Source organism: Dermochelys coriacea, chromosome 10 (genome assembly GCF_009764565.3).
Source record: "Dermochelys coriacea isolate rDerCor1 chromosome 10, rDerCor1.pri.v4, whole genome shotgun sequence".
Classification (NCBI taxonomy): domain Eukaryota; kingdom Metazoa; phylum Chordata; order Testudines; family Dermochelyidae; genus Dermochelys; species Dermochelys coriacea.
In genome coordinates this window covers 24,175,750-24,188,039 of record NC_050077.1, presented here as the reverse complement: position 1 = coordinate 24,188,039, position 12,290 = coordinate 24,175,750, and the positions used below count along the sequence as shown (strand labels likewise).

The following is a 12,290-nucleotide window of genomic DNA, read 5'->3' as shown; positions in this document are numbered from 1 at the left end:
TGTTCAATTCGAGTGAGAAAAGCAGATTGATCCTTGTTTTCCCATCTGACCTCCCAGGCCTATACAGCATTTAGGCTATTTGCAATTAACTAGTAGTAGTTCTAGGCAAGGTATGTGAGGGTTGGGGGAAGAGTTATTTAATAAGACAAAGCACTATATTTTAGTAGCTCATTGTATTATTCAAGTGGTATAGAGCTTTTAAAGCTTACTTTCTCGCCTTGAAACGTAAGGAGCTGAACCAAACAGATGTTTTCTTATCAAGAATTCATACTGTACTAGAGTTAGACATTCTAAATTAGCACAGTGCATTACCGTTTCAAGGACAATGAACGGACATTTTAAAAAAGATATTTCAAAGACTTCCTGACTATTAAAGCAAGACTGAGTTCCTAAAAAATTCTTCCATATATAAACAGATCTAGGCAAAAATAACAAACACCTGTACACAAAAACTGCTCCCTCCAGTGTCCTCATGACTTCAAGAGCCTTTCAGATTTGGTTACTATCCATTTAGGATCCCAGGACCCTATTTCACCCCACTCCTCCTACTCCATTCTTCTCTTCCTGTTCGATGGATGATGGGTAAGAGCCGCAGGCTTGAGAACGTAGAGAAAATAGAGTTTTGGCCCACCTGTCAAGTGACACCCCCCACCCCAGCAGGTGTTGAGTTGCTTAGCTCAAGCTCCCCTCCTCAGAGTCCAAAGAGGGAAAATTAGTTCTTCTGGCCTGCAGCCTATTGTTCTAAGGTGGATCCAATTTAAAAGGAGGACCATCAAGACTGAGGGCTCCTGATGGCTTTCCCCATTTTAGCCCCTCTGCTAGGAGTAAGGAATTTTTTTAAACACCTCACTGTCCCAGCCCAAGGTGGAAGCTACAGTGCAAAAGAGAAGGGTACAGTGCGGGTTACAATCAAAATGGTATTCACAAAACAGAATGGAGTTTGCAGATTGATATAGATTTACACTAATCTATCACATCATGTTCATAGGTTTTTTAGACCAGACAGGGTAAGATACTGTCATTGTACTGAAGTTTGGGCTAGTAGAATGTTATTTTCTTCCCTCTGGTTGATCCTCTTACTCTCTACCTTAAGGACTTGAAGATTATTTTCTTCAGTTCTCTACTACTTGACAGCATAGAGAAATAGCAATTTTTTCTTAGATTTTTAAAGTATTTTATTTAGCAATGGGGGTGTTTTTCCTTGATTACTCTTTTGGTCCATGACTGACTAGGGTTACCATATTTCAGGTCCCAAGAAAAAGGACACTGGGAGAGAGGGAGGTGGGGTGCAGTGTCACTCCCTATTATGGTGGCAGGGTGGCTGGCACAAGTCCAGGATGCAGCGACAGCCATCAGTCAGCATCTTCCTGCGGGACTGCCTCCCTAGGGTGGAGAGCCGGGGTCTGGGTGTGGCTGCAGGGGAATGGGCCAATCAGGGGATTCAAAGAAGAGACCAAAGAGGGAGTCTGGCCCAATCGGGGCTGTTTCTGAGCTACAGCATCTGCTCTGCAAAACTCCAGGATATTTTTGTTATTTGAAAAACCCGCCAGGACAGAGGATGGAGGCTCAAAAAAGAGGCAGTGTCCTGGAAAACCAGGACATATGGTAACCCTATAAATAGACTGACACTGGAGCAATGTACCACTGAAAACCTCTTTTTAGGGACAGGGTTTTTAAAAATACAGTCTTAAACCAGATTGACTATTATTTGCCACACCATTTTAAATGGCTTTTACTGATCAGAACAATATAAATGAATCAATTTTTGTACTGCTCCATCCCCCACAACAATATTATTTATTTAAATTGAGTATTCTTGATTTCAGCACCAAAGCTGGGATGTATTGGTTACCAGTTCATTCATTCATTCATTCATGCATTCATTCAGAGGAATCTTTGTTTTAACTTTATTCGGTGTCCTAATTGCTTTCACTAGTGCTGAGTTGAAAAGTTCACTCCTTTAGTCTTTTTGTCTTCAAGCCTTAGACAATTTTATTAGTTTATCCTTCAGTGTTAACAACTTCTTTAGCCCCCAAATGCTGTCTTAGCCCATTTTTCAGTATTGGAGAGAACACTTTAGTTTATGATTTTACTTGCTGTGGAGTAGCATTTATTTTAAGCTGTGCTTCTTTAATGCATATTTAATCCGTTTAACAAACCATTTAAAGAAAAATACTATATTGAGGCAATGCAGCAACTGCACCACATGATGGAGCCATGAGAGAGATCCTAGTTATCTGCATCTATTCTAACAGCAGAAAAGATCTTACATACAATAATTAGTCTATACAGTCTGAGAAATAAAGTACATATGGAGCACAAGGAATTGGACACTACACATGAAGTAGATGTGTAGCTGAGTTATAATATCCCTATCTTACTTTTAATTGATTTAAGTACTTGTATCAAAGAGCAGTCCATCTGAATTTACTATTTAAAATAGATAATTTTCAAATTTCACTTTATGGCTATAAAATCTGACACCTATACAGCTTTGATAATAGCTCAATATTTTATTTAAATATACTTAAAATCTGAGGGCAACAGGAAGTGTTCCTCATTATCTAACTAATAAAAAGGGGGCTTCATATTTTAAATTAACTATGTGGCTGAGTACAATTGCTAGAATAACACTGTCAGATTTAGACTCAGTTTACTAACTGTTCTGGAACCTAGAAAAATTGCAAGCCTAACTTAAAAAGAATGAAACCATACACCACCTATATAAGAACAACATTGAATACATTTTGTTTATTATTTTTGGAAGTCCTCTGTTAGTCATTACAACTAGATGATCAACAAGTGTGAATGGAAGAAACAGCAAACTATGGATTCAATACTTGGTGATTCTTGCGAAAAATGGCAATAGGCTTTCACCCTTTTGAAAATAAAGCAGTCTAGAACTTTCATAATTTACCTTCCAGGGTATTCTGCTTTTTCCAAACTGTTCGTACATATTGTTTGTAGTATCACCAACCAAACAATTATGATAAGTTTTAAAATCTCCTGATTTTTAAAATAAAGTAATATATTTGCGATTTTAAACCATTAGGGTTCATGATTTCAAGCTCTTCTCCACAACCAAAAGAATGACAAACTTACCTTTTCTTGTTTAATTTTTTATTGATTTTTCATAAAAAAGCAGACTCTGAAAAGTACAAAAAGGTAAATATCTTACATCTTGTATATCTTTCCAAGTACTGTATGCTTCATGGGATCTCCAATAGAATTATGAAATTAGGCGATTTACAGCTTGTAAATGCTGCAAGACCAGACAATACTACATAGTCATAACATGTTAGAGTGGGGATAACCATATTGAAATAATAGAAGAAATACATGAATAGGGAAAAGAAAGTAGGGGATGGGGAGAATGGAGGGGGAAATAGAGGAGGTGTTAGGTGAAATGGAGCTCTGGTATTCTTTGAGACATCAACACTTTTTATCCAAATGTATCTAGAAATAGGATAGAGAGGAATTATACAACTTTGAAGAAAGTTGAAATTAGTTTTTTAAAAATGAAAACCAACATTCTCACAACCACCACTCCAAGAGCTGTTTCAGAAAAATATCATGATGTTGTGGAAAAAATTACCACGCATTGTATTTGGATGAGAACAGCCTGAGGCCCACTTTATTACAAGCATGCAGGGGAATGACAGCCAAGCTGCCGCCCCCCCCCCAACCCCCCAAAAGGGAAAACAAAAGCTTATATAGCTTAAAACCACAAACAATTACACACACTTCCTTATTAACATTTTCCTTATTAGGAATACATTAAAATAAGCTTTTTCCTGTTATTCACAGTTTGTTCTTTTGCAGTTAATGCTTTCCTAACACTAGCAGTCACAGCTATATTTCATAAGACTGACTATTACAAATTGTTCTGCTTAAATTTTCCATTCTCTCTCTTCTCCTGCCCCTTGTACACAGTTATCTTAATCAAAATTATCTTGGTCAAAGTTTGGGCCTACTCAATTTTCCCTTACAATCTCCGCTTTTGTGCTTTTAGCACAACTATTAGTCTTAAACCTTCATTTTTATTAAACCTTGTATTTTTGATTTTAAATCAAATGGCTCAGCCTTTGGGGTTTTAGTTGAATGCAACGATAATACATGGTTAGGATGAATATGGAAGGTGCTAGTGTTATTACATCCTTTACAACAACAATAACATAATTCTAAACTAAACAACAACGCTAAAAGCATTAACATTCCCATTGTAAAAATATGATGGGGTTGTTGTATAGCTTAGTCACAGAACACATTTCAGAGTAGCAGCCGTGTTAGTCTGTATTCACAAAAAAGAAAAGGAGTACTTGTGGCACCTTAGAGAGTAACAAATTTATTTGAACATAAGCTTTCGTGAGCTACAGCTCACTTCATCGGATGCATTCGGTGGAAAATACAGACTCAATTAGCAACATCTTCCGAGCAGGACACTCATTTTGACAGGATTGTTTAATGATTGTAATTGACAGAGAAGGCAGGAAAATAAAAAAAACAAAACCTCAGAGATGTTCCAATAAGCCTCTTTTACAGACTAGCCTCCTTTTAGTCTGGGTCCAGCAATAGCTCACACCCCCATGGTTACTGTCCTTTGTTCCAGTTTCTTTTAGGTATCCTTTGGGGGTGGAGAGGTTCTACATCATACTTAGTACATAAAGTACACTCTATAGGCTGTACGAAAAGCATTTTTTTTATTTGATATATATTTTGAAGTATATGAATTTGCTTTTGTAATTCAGAGATTTTCTGGACCTTCGGGAGAAGTGAAAGCAAATTTTGGAATCAATCAGGTACTAAGGCAGTCCAATTAAAGGGTATCTGAAACTTAAGGGCTGATGGTAAAATTTTATCCGCAGGCCAATAAATAATATTGCCTGCAGTGATGGTGAGACTGAAAGGTATGTCTTGCAAAGTGGTGACCTTATCATACACACAGCTATTATTGGCTTGGAAAAGCAGATGTCCTGTCAGGGTAGTTCCTTGTCCCTTACCCTCCCAACAAACATTGGCATGTACTGTGACAATTTCCCTGGGCTTCAGTTTGCCTACACACTGGAGCTGTGGGGGTTCTAATGGCCAGAGTGTCCATTGACTTCCTATCCCTATCCAAATGTTGGGTGTTATTCCAGGAGCACTGACTATGAACCGGTTAGGCATACCAGGTAGTTTAATTTTCCTAATGTCTTGGTGAATTATCCAATCCCACATGCATCCTCCCCACAGACCTGGCAGGATTTGGTATGTGGGAGCCCACACCCCTCCAACGGGTCAGTACGCCTGGAAAGAGTATTGCGATTGTCTGCACTTCCACCAAGAAAGTTTCCAACTATGTCTCCAGGGCCATAGATTAGATGATACTTCTGAAGTATTTGTAAAGGCAGTGGACCAAGTTTGATGCTCAAGATCACTCCAGATGACCATCAGCTGGTCATTCAGGAAATCTCAAATTTCTAAACATGCCAGATCCCACTTCAATGCCTTCCCAGCCTCAGTGATATTTAGCACTTTTGTTGTCAGCAGTTTCTGGTTCTATTGAACTAAGGGCAGAAATAACATGTAATTCACCAACTCCAGCCTGCACATGAGTTAACTGTGCTCCAGTAATAAGACCTGTGGCCTTTTTCAATTGTCCCAGTTTTTCTTCATGCTGCTGGCCTTTATAAATGTTCCAAACCAGAGCCGCACTATTGGCTTCATCCCATAAGCATCCGGCCAGGTCCCTCTTTTTTTTTTTTCTAGAGGCAACCCAGGTCCTTTGCTGAGCTAACCTAATAGCAGCCCCTTTTGAGCAATCTGGATATATAGAGATGACTTGAAAACTGGTAAGGGCAGTGTGGACTTGACAGTTCCTAGTATAGCATTAATCACAATCCATTGAAATTCTAACCCATCCTTTCTCTGTGAAGGGCTGTACCACAATTGTTGGTTAGTTACTTGCAAGTGCTTTTGGGAGGCAGCAGCAGTGAGTGCATAGGAAGGGGTATGTTGCAATATGGTGCAGGTTAAATTATCAGTTACTGGGATAATTTTAATATAGATATATTTGTCCGTGGCAGAGCAAGCTCTTTGAGTATATGTTTGATTATTTACTGGTTGGGTGATCAAATAACAGTAACGGCCTACTTCATTCAATACACTACGGAGTTCAGGAGCGGCCATCATATTTACCCATCATAGAACCCATTAATTTCAATTTCTGATTCCTGGGGCTCATTGTAGTAATATTATATATTTCTGTTTTCACCGACCCATTTGTTTTCCACTCAATTGTTCACTCATATGAACTATTCTGAACTTTAAAAAAATATTTTTTTCTGAACAAAATTTTAGTAAATCACTAAGATGTGAAGGCCTGGGCCATTGGGTTTCATTAGAATATCCAATGTTATCTGTATTTGGGTAAATTTTAGGGGTGGTGACAGAGGTGGAGGGAATGGTGGGAGTAATGTCTGTGGCAGCGAGGTGTTTTTGGTATTCATCCTCTGGAAGCCAGTTAGGGAGGGCAGTGCATTTTGATGATACTTGTCCATAAGCACAGAGCCCGGCCCCCAGAAAAAACCCACCCCACCACTCAACTCCATATTTCCAAGCATGGTCCCCACAATTCCCTCACTGCCAATTAACAATACTTCGTCTTTTCCACCAGGGCCAATTCTTAATGTCTTTTGTAGTCAGGAATCCCTGGACTTTAGTGGTTTCAGCAGAGTGAGTGTTCCTTCTTCTTTCTTGGAACAGCCGTGTTTTAGCATTATGCAGGGGAGAGGTTACTAGCATATCACCCTGTAATGGTTTGGTTCTTCTAGCAAAGTCCAAATGCACAGTTGTTCTGTCAGTGGATAAGGGAAAGGTTACTAGCACTTCACCTTGTTCTTTTCTCCTGCTGTCCAGAAGGAACAGCAGCATCAGTCAGAGGATCATCCCAAGGTGGAGGGATGGCAGTCAGTCCCCGGTACCCCACAGCTGTGTTGGTAATTAACAGAACTTGGTAAGGGCCTCTCCAGCATGGGGCCAGGGCGGTCTTTCACTGATGGATCTTTATATAGACCCGTCTTTTGGTCCCAGCGAGTGGCAGGGTTGCTCAGGATTCTTGGATAGTGCTTCTTTTACCTGTGTATAAAGAGACCTGACACATTTCATTAGTGCCTGGTGATAATGAAGCATTGTGTCATATATTAAATGAATGCCCATCTGAGCCAGGGACAGTGGGGGTGCAGCCAGTAGTCACATTGGGTGCCCTGTTAGAATTTCATGAGGACTGAGTCCAGTCTTTTGACTGGGAGTGGCCCTCATATTCATTAATGCTAATGGGAGGGCATTTGGCCACTTTAAATTCATTTTAGCACAGATCTTGGACAGTTTATTTTTCAAAATCCCATTTTGACGTTTCACTGTCCCAGCAGACTGTGGGTGGTGGAGGCAGTGGAGATTATGTTGGATCTGTAAAGCTGCACATAACTTGTTATAATTTCTCCAATAACATTAGGTCCACTATCACTGTTGCTACTCACAGGTATGCCAAATCGTGGTACAAAATCCTTAAACAAAGTTTTATAAGTTTTGGCATCTGCCTTTTTACAGGGAAAGGCCTCAAGCCAGTTTGAAAATACATTAACTAAAACTAACACACTTATAATTACAACATTTAGACATTTAAATAAAATCAATCTGAATATTTACAAAAGGTCCCCAGGAAGGGGGATGTGCTGCCTGCCTAACCTTGACAGCTTTACCAACACTATGTTGCTGGCAGATTACACACTGTTGGCAGTATTGCTTAAAATATTCCTTTCTTTACAAATACCCTTGCTGTTTGCAGGCAACTCTGAGGAATTACTCCCCATATTTTCCTGTATTTGTTTTATAGGCAGGTCAGGTTTCAATGGATTCTATCTTTATTATTTAGGTGATTTGCATTAACACAGACATTCTCGGCTTGCTTTTGGATTCAAAGTTATCAGCTGCTTAGAGACTTTGTCTCAAAAAGACACAATTAACTTCTAACTTTTAGAATACACATTGCTTTTAAACACACATTGATTTGAAAAGGAAAACACAACCCATTTTGGCTCCCCTTTGGCAAAGTGACCGTTGATTACACAAAGCCACCTTAACACTTAGTGTGGGGCACTGACTACAGTTTTTATCTGCTATTTGTTACCGAAACAGATTTAAAATCTTTTCCCATTTTCCTGGCTTTGACTGCCCTGCTGCAGCAACAACTTTGGTCTTTATTTGAAAACATTTTAAACCTTGTAAAGCATTAAGACACCTTAATGATTAAATGCTAAATACCAAAATTAAACAACACTAGTTTCTTTTGTCTGGCAAAAGTATTTTTCGGTTTTACAATTTTAAAACAACAACAATTCATCTTAAACTTATAAAACAAAGACTGTACACACCAGTGTTTTTTTAGCAAATTTGACTAACTTGTTCATAGTTAAATGATTTCACTTAAATAACCTTTTGCCTGGATTATCTACAGACATTCCTCCAGAGAAATGTGCCCTTTCTCCAAAGGAATGGCTGCAAAAGAAATCAAGAATTTTCTTTTCATAACACCTTCTTTTAACATTTGTCCAAAGTTTCACTGCTTAATTTCCTCCTGTAACTACAGAGTTAACTTCCACTCTGTTACTTTCAACTTCCTTTAACTGTTGTTGCCTGCTTGTTTGGGCCCGATCCTTTTTTCCTCGCTGCATTATTCCTTTCCATGGGCACAGGCTTTATTTGACTACCAATTTAGCAAGGAGGGTGAGCTTTTCAATGAACCCCCATCCCTCCTGGTCCCTTTCCTTAACAATATTACTCACCAGGGTCACCCAAATTATCCCCCATAAGGCTTGCCACCTGGACAGAATGCACATGTAATAAGCAGGGGCACCCTCCCGTGGTGAGGGGGGAACTTTCAGACTGTCCCCCACCCATCTTCAATCACACACGCCCTATCTGCTAGCGGCTCATAGGGTAAAGAAAATTCTTACTCCCTCACCTCCATGGGAAAGGGTCCACTGGGGTCAGTGGCTCATAAATAAGGAAATGTTCCTATCCACTGGGTTACAAGATTTGGCTGACCCCCCCTTTTATTCATTCATACACACCTATTTACATACACACACATTGATTCCTCATATCTAGATGCATCTTATTTAACAATAACATTAATCTTTTATGTCCAGACTTAATACAACCTTTCCCTTATTTGAGGCGGTAAAAACCCATTAGCACCAGTGCATTGTAGGAAAGGATAGTAGCAGGGCTAGGGACAATGGGAAAGGTAGGGAGAACAGCAGCATTAACAGCATGGTGAAATGGGGGAGTTACACTCACTGACCATAGGAATAATGGCTTTTTGCTATATTAAAGAGGTGATTACTGGTCAAATTCCTTCCTCAGCCTGTTTTCAGAGAGGGTACTGCTGCACCTTGGGAAGGGGTCTTGCTGGGTTCAGGCGAACTTTACGTGGTTGGGTGGACCCAATGTACCCAAGCTGGTCAGCATGATCAGCCCACCAGGATGTGGGGGACCTTAGCCAGCAGTTCCTGTTGCAACAAGAAAGGGCTGGGGTCAGTCTCCGTCTTGGAGCGTACATGTACATTTTAATTTACATAGCAAGCCTCTTCCCAAAAGGTTAACCGGTGAGCAAGGGCGGAGGAGGAAGGCATGATGGTCCGACAGAGGACTGATAGAAATGGTCAGAGGTAAAGAGATGGGGTGGGGATTAGGAATATTGCCTACCCCAACTGCAGTTTAAATATAAGCTTATAGGATCTTCAGATGGAGCTGAGGGGGTACTCCAAAGAGGCCTTAAAGGGTAGAGAGATTTCTGCTGGCCAGCAGGGGCTTGGAAAACCCAATTTCTCTTTTGTGTCCTTTAATTGTGTTTTAAGTTTCTCCTTGGAGTCCTTGAGACGCCTCCTTTGAGATTCACAACACCGTTTTTTCTGTTTCTCCATACCAATAGAAATATGCATCAAACATTGGCCAGAAGTGCACCTCTAAGGTGCACAATCCTGTCAAGGTTAAAACTTTCCCTCTGGGGAGACTGTAATTTTGAATCATCCCTTGGAATATTGGAATATACCAATTCCATTTTTTCAGTAACTTGCAAGTAAAAGGACCGTAATTTGTGTACAAGTAGTACACAGGTGTGCCTTTTGGCAGGATGCTGGCCCTTTTGGACTCATCGTCCCCCATTTTCCAGCCTTCCTGGAGAGGCGGGGATCCTCTTTGGACCCTCCAGCCCCCCAGTACCCGACTTCCTTTCACACGGGGCACTCACACAGGGAAGGTTTGTTTAGAACGTCCACGACTCCCTTACAGGCTCCCTTCAGCAAAGAGCTTCGGCTAGTCTCAGAGAGAATGGCACTGCTTACTCTGTTGCTTTAGCCAAGGTGACAAGACCAGTCAGTGGCTCATCAGACCACCTTCAGGTGGAGCAGGGGAACCAGAGGAAAGAGGGTGAGGGAAACCAGACTGTCACAGATGGTAGGGGATGGGGGTCATACAATCCTAGACCCAGACAGACCCCTCACTGGTCATGCCTTGCAGAGGGAAACTGTCTTGGTCGGGGCTCTCATCGTAGCCCACTAGTTGGGGCCACAAGGCTTGCTTCAGAGACACCTCTGGTCACAAGCCAACGGCTACGCAGAGAGCTCTGAGCTTCTTCCTGTGGACCTTTCTCTCACTCAAACATTCACACTGGCACACAAAACAAGGTCCATCCATAGACCTACCCAGCCATTCCCAGTGGCTCTTCCAGGGGAAAACAGAACCCAAAGGACGTCAGGCATGTCTAGCAGCAAAAAGTCCGAATAGAGCATGCAACTCACCCAAACCCAGAGCCTACGGGCAATCCTCCACCAGAAACCTACAATAGAGATTTCAAAAGGTCTCTTACCTTTCAGATGGGCCCTGGGTCTGGCGGGGAACTGTTCACGGTCCTTTGGTTCTGGGGGTTGGCTGTCTATCTGAGTCACGGAACCATTTAATTGTTGTGGAAAAAATTACCACGCGTTGTGTTTGGATCAGAACAGCCTGAAGCCCACTTTATTACAAGCATGCAGGGGAATGACAGCCAAGCTGCCGACCCTCCCCCCTCCCCCCGAAAGGGAATACAAAAGCTTATTTAGCTTAAAACCACAATCAATTACACACACTTCCTTATTAACATTTTCCTTATTAGGAATACATCAAAACAAGCTTTTTCCTGTTATTCATAGTTTGTTCTTTTGCAGTTAACGCTTTCCTAATACTAGCAGTCACCACTATATTTCATAAGACAGACTATTACAAATTGTTCTGCTTAAAGTTTCCATTCTCTCTCTTCTCCTGCCCCTTGTACACAGTTATTTTAATCAAAGTTATCTTGGTGAAAGTTTGGGCCTACTCAATTTTCCCTTACAATGGTAAAATCATGAGTTGGCAATAATGAATGATTTTAGCCAGAAATTTTTGCTATCCTATTCCATCTGTACTTCATCTAAATGCAGAAATCCTGATTTATAGAAATAAATGCTTAAAATTTCCCAAGGCTAATGAAATCTGAATTTACTAAACACTCAGCTAGTTATCATATTAATTAACTAAATATTTTTTCTGTACACAAGAAAAATTGCTTCCAATTCGGTCCCGAAACCCCTCTTATCAATGTCAGGGAAATTACACCAGAAGAAATAAAAATTTGCTGTTAAACAAGAAAATTTGATCCATCTATATCAAATTATCATTACAAGATGGGAGCCAAAAAATCAAGCTTTATTTTAGTTGATTAACTTACTGATCATGTCTTCACTAGGAAAAAAAAGGTGTGTTCTTAACTCACTTGAGCTAAGAACACATTTGGATTTTTGAAAAAAGTGTAGCCACAGCCACAGTAAGTAAGTCTATACATCCAAGAAAAACCCACAGCTGGCCCGTGCCAGCTGACCTGGGCTCGGGCTGTGGGGCTGTTTCATTGCTGTGTTGACTTTGGTCCTAGAGCCTGCACTCTAGCCCAAGCCCAGAACTCTACACAGCAAAGAAACGGCCCACAAACCTAAATCAGCTGGCATGGGCCAGCTGCTGGATTTTCTTTGCTGTGTAGACATAGCCAGTGACAATTAAGACAACCTAAGGTACTATTAGGTAACAGGGTATGGGAATGCTGAGGCAATACTATGTTTCAACCTTATTACACTCCCCTCATTTCAGCTGACCTCTTTGCTGCAGCACAGACAGGAGCTCTGTCTTTTCTGGAAGCATTGCACAGAGGGAAACCTCTGGGCTGCTGAATATATAAC

The 12,290-nt window shown here is 40.7% G+C and overlaps 1 long non-coding RNA gene across 1 annotated transcript; it reads right to left on the bottom strand.

Moving 5' to 3' along the window:
• Nucleotides 1–7,140: 7,140 nt before the first annotated feature.
• LOC122456089 lies at nt 7,141–11,243 on the bottom strand. Its single transcript, XR_006274750.1, has 3 exons — nt 10,910–11,243; nt 8,440–9,551; nt 7,141–8,401 (listed from the first exon to the last, which is right to left on the bottom strand). It is a non-coding gene; the product is annotated as an uncharacterized LOC122456089 (long non-coding RNA).
• Between the last annotated feature and the right edge of the window lie 1,047 nt (nt 11,244–12,290).